This window comes from Pituophis catenifer, unplaced genomic scaffold, assembly GCF_029215685.1.
Source record: "Pituophis catenifer annectens isolate HBS135680 unplaced genomic scaffold, rPitCat1.0.hap2 SCAF_3, whole genome shotgun sequence".
NCBI classification, from domain to species: Eukaryota; Metazoa; Chordata; class Lepidosauria; order Squamata; family Colubridae; genus Pituophis; species Pituophis catenifer.
In genome coordinates, this window is record NW_027256883.1 from 50,128,315 (window position 1) to 50,133,279 (window position 4,965).

At 36.5% G+C, this 4,965-nt stretch overlaps 1 long non-coding RNA gene across 1 annotated transcript; it reads left to right on the forward strand.

Annotated features, from left to right (window-relative positions):
- Positions 1 to 156: 156 nt before the first annotated feature.
- On the forward strand, positions 157 to 2,032 carry LOC139315869 (uncharacterized). The gene is made up of 2 exons (XR_011600301.1): positions 157 to 266; positions 1,795 to 2,032. It is a non-coding gene; the product is annotated as an uncharacterized lncRNA (long non-coding RNA).
- Positions 2,033 to 4,965: the final 2,933 nt, after the last annotated feature.

Here is a 4,965-nt window from a genome sequence, read left to right on the forward strand (position 1 = left end):
CCCACGGCGCTCGGAGAAGATTGTATTAGGTGCGCGAGCGCCCCTTGTGCCCGACGTAGTCCCCGACGTACACTGGGGTCCTCTGCAGCCGAAGCGGCCGGTGTTTTAACGCTAGCGTGCCGGTTGGGGGAATTCTGGGAGTTGAAGTCCAGGCATCTTCAAGTTGCCAAAATTAAGAATCTCGGCTTTACAAGTTAAGTTAAGAATCTTGTCTTTTCTTTCCAGCATGTCGGCCTGTTTCTGGACGGAGGGAGTTATTCGTAGAAGTACGTTAAATATATATTTATTAGTTTTATCTAAATCGAGGCTGTTACTTAATAACAGAGATTAAGTTTATTGCGTTTTGTGAAAATTTTATGTATAAGACAAAAAGCAATTGCACAAGGACAATACAATTAGCATACACCAGGTTTGACTGGGGGTGCATGTGGTACAACACGAAGAAGAAATATGTACACTTCAGCATAAAAATAATAGTCAAAAGTATAGGAATGCAGTGAACTGGTTCCCATTAGTGCTTTATTTGACCCAATAAGATCTAATCGTATCATATCTATCCTATATGCAAGTGATTTAAATGGGCGCTTGCTTGGCTTGATTGAGATTAAATACAGTTTGGCATTGAGGTCTTGGTTAAGCATTAACTTAATGCTTTCATGTTGAGCATCCCTGGCTGTCCCTGGCTGTCCACTGACGCCAGTTATTGTGATTAATGGGTATTAATGGTCCACTGATGCCAGTTATTGTGATTAATGGTATCAGAATCTGGATTATTTCAACATGGGACCTGGATCTAAATCAATATTTTTAACCAGTCATATTTCTGAGAAAGAATTTCTAAGATTGCTGTTTTTTATATAGGTGGCATGAGAAAAATATTTACTTACACTTGTGCATTAAGTACACAGGCTTTTATCTTGCAAGTTCTTTCAGACATCTCTCCCTCCCTAATCATATTAAGAGCAAGTTCAGGGCCATTTTCCTTCTCCTTGTATTAAAAAGGATGCTTATAAGTATTTTCCTCATTTCTTATTTTGCCTGTTCATTCCTCATTTTGCCTGTTCATATAGCTGAAAGCTTTGAATGCTTCCAAACAAGGATATTAATTGTGCAATCCTACATCCTTTGTTCAAGAACGCACTCTTAACTAGAAGTGTCAGACACACTCTACTGTTGGTAACCCATACAGGTTTTCCCACTGTGTCTTTATTCTGCAAGGAGAGGAGAGGGAAGGGAAGGGCAGGAGAGCGGAAGGGGAGGGGGGGCGGGAGGAATGAGGGAAGGAGTAAGGAAGGAAGGAAGGAAGGAAGGGGAGAGGACTGCCTTTTGACTGGAAGTACTAGGAATTGTCAAAGTCAGGGCCTGGTTATCAAAATTATTCTGAAAATTAAATTTCATTTTCTAATTTAGGGAAAGTAACACTGAGCAAGGTTCTACAGAAGCTGTTCTCTCTTCACAGTAATTTGAGGATTGAATACTGCATTACAGTGGTTTTTAAATGTCTTGTGGAAAGGCAAAACAAATGCACTTATATTTATATGCAGAAACATTTTAATGAGTGGTCCCATTGCCTGGTGAAATCAACTTGATTTTTGATGGCCAAATGAAAGGAGTGTTGGAATATTTGTCTTCAAAGATATTTGCCTTTTATTTATTTTCCCACTTTCTGGTATAAGACTGTTTTGTTTAATTTGCTTATGTCTAATAGAGTTACTGTATAGCATTATTGTGCCAGTAGGTGTCAGAGCTAACACAGAAAATAAAGGTGTGTTGTTTGTCTGTTTTGTTTTCCAGCTTTCACTAGATCACTGGTGCTTGAAGCATTTCAACTGCAACTTCCTTTCCTGCTAGACAAATCAGAGTTTGTGTTGGTACAGCAATTAAATGTAACCAATGCATTCAGAGAATTGGGGGAGGCAGAAATGCCAGGGCTATTTTAAACAGCAACTATATTATTGTTAATGCTTTTTTAGCAATGATATGCATACTGTATTTTCCTATATTAATCTGAATGAAAATCAAATTGACTAGGCATGTTTCCTCCCATATTTTATTACTTATTTTTCACTATTAGTATTCCATTTTAAAATTTGCTCATACAGACAAGACTAATTCTTAGTGATTCCATTCACTGCTCATTTCTTGATTCATTTTCTGCTTTCCTCCACTTATTTATGTGTGATCAATAGGCAAGAACATCCCTTGGGTAATAAGTGTTTTAAATTTGAAGGCACCGCTAAAAAATGCTTATACGGAAAAACTTTATGAAAACTAGTGTGTGAAAAATCCAAACGCTGAATAGCTCACACACAATGTTACTTTGCCAAATTTACTAAAAAAAACAACTTTAGAACTTCGTATGCTTAGCTTGGCTAAAAGAGAATAGTATGACAGCGCCAGCAAGTAGAAAACTTTGTAAACAATGTTGTTTCAAATAGTAAAACACTATTTTCAAACCAGAAGTATTTCATTTCATTTTTATTGAACATTAAAGTCAGCAATATGAAACAGAACACAAATATGACAGTCACTTTATAGGGGAGATGGGTGGCATAAAAATTTAATGAGTAATAAATAATAATGAAGAGACCTTTGCCCCCTGCTACAATACTTTTAGATAGTTAAATCTAGTCTGTATGCTATCTATATGCTTTTTAGAAAATGATCTTTATTCCTGTATTTACTGATTGGAAAATTGACAGCAAACGTATTTTGCCATCCATCAAGCTTAATGTTTATGGTGACCCATTTTGATTTCTTATTTCCTGATTAGATTATCAGTGTCAATATCAAAGAGTAAATATTTCCTCTTTAATCAAAACCAGCCATATTTTTAAAGTCAAACTATTGATTTTAGTTGCCGAAAATTAGAAATTTTTACTTCATTTCTTTCTGTCAGGACTCTGCATCCAAGAATCTATTTTTAACTCTTTCTCCCATGCACTGATCAGATTGCCTTATTACTGGTTATTTCTAAAGTGCCTGAGAGAGACCAGCATACAGAATTGTGTACTTTATATTTCCAAAGATATGTTTTGAGCAGTTGAAGCATAAGCCATGGTTTAGAAACAAAGAAACCTCCCATTGATTGTTTGAGCTGCACAATATAGTGATGAGAAAAAAGCTGTTCATATTGGTGTTAGAAAAAAAATGTATCACCAGGAATGGAGACAAAATTGTGATGATCTCTGGCAAGAATGTGATTGGGTTTCGGACTCTCATGGTACTGCAGCCTTCAATACCATAAATTATTATATCCTCCTGACCTGTCTCAGAGGATTAGGAACAGTGGGGAACAGAGTTTTGCTGTGGTTCTCCTAAATGGGTGGTTCCAGTACAGTAGATGGTGATGATGGCAAAGAGATTGAGTTTTGGGCTCCTGTATTTATTTATTTAATTTATATGCCACCCATCTCATTGTACACATTTATTATTAGATGGATAATAAAGCTAGGATGACCAGCAGCAAGACGTTTTTCATTACAGTGCTAATAGGACCAGGATTGGAAGACATGAATGCCCAGGTTGGCAACAGGCCATGTTGGTAGACAGTATTTAAGTCTTTTAATCTTTTAGCCAAGATTTAACACCTTAAGAATTCAGGGGGGTCTGGCTTTTTAGTAAATATGGTTGCCCAAGATTGATTGACCAGAACTGCTACATAAGACAGAATGAACTGTTAAAATGTGTTGCAGGATAATACTACAAGATTACTGGAAGATAAATTCAAGACTAAATGTACTCTACTTGCAGTTTACCCATCAGCAAACAACTTCCTCTCAAAAATGGAGATCAGAAATGGGGCACAACATGGCTGGAGAACCAACACAAGTGTTATAAGCAACATTCCTATATCATATTATTATTGCCACACTAGCAAATTTCAGTTTATACAATGATTACACAAATGGAACATTTAGGCAAGTAAAAACATTTGTTTTTTAAAACAGAATGTCTTCGAGTTATTTATCATATAAATTGGTAAGCCAAATTCATTGCGAAATTACAAACAGATTCCTGAAACTCTTTAAGTCATTTCCTTTTGGGCATAGAAAGAGTGATTACTCCCACTCCCACATTACTTAGCGTAAGGCATTTTCATGCTTCATTCTAGTCACTACATAAACAAAACCAAACACAATGTTCTCAGTAACACTAGAATAAATATCCTTAGGTTTCATTGTTCTTAGGTCAACTGCATATTTGGACCACACTCAAAAAAGCAAAGTGTTGATTCTCCAAATACTTATGTGCCATAGTTAGTGAAATCTGTTCAGCTGCATTGCCAGAAATCATGCTGCATGATTTAAAGGCTCATTATTCCCAAGATGCTCAGTAACAGGATCAGAGCCCAATGATACTAAGAATACCATAGGCAGCTACTTCAGGAGCCAAGAAAATGTATAATGTTATTTCTCTGAGGTATGTCCCATGTTTATTTTAATAAAATCAAGATAATATGCAACGATCAGTACGCAAAAACCTCATTAGCACATACTAATTTTCAAAAATCCTAAATTGACTTTCAGTGCCATTATAAATATTATGATAGCTGTTTATAGCTATACTTCTACCTCAGGAAGTAAAGGTGGATGGGTAGCCTGTTTCCCCCACCACCATCACCAGCATTATCCCCATATTGGGGAGTCGGGGTTGGCTGAGAGAGTGATTAGTCCAATGTGAGTTTCTATGGAAGAAGATTAGAACCCAGGTCTTTCCTTTCCTAGTCTGATATATGGCCCACTGCATTCCACTGGCTTTACTTGTCTTAGACACCAGTCTTGCAACTTGATGAAAATCCAATTAATGCCTGCTTTAAAAATAGAGTAAGAAGAAATGTGTGAACACAGGTTAAAAGCGTTTCCAGTCAGAACTTTCATGTATTTGTGTTCAGATATGAAATGCCGACACCATATAGGAAAGTTTCAGGTCTACTTTGGAATATGTATGTATAATTTATAAAAG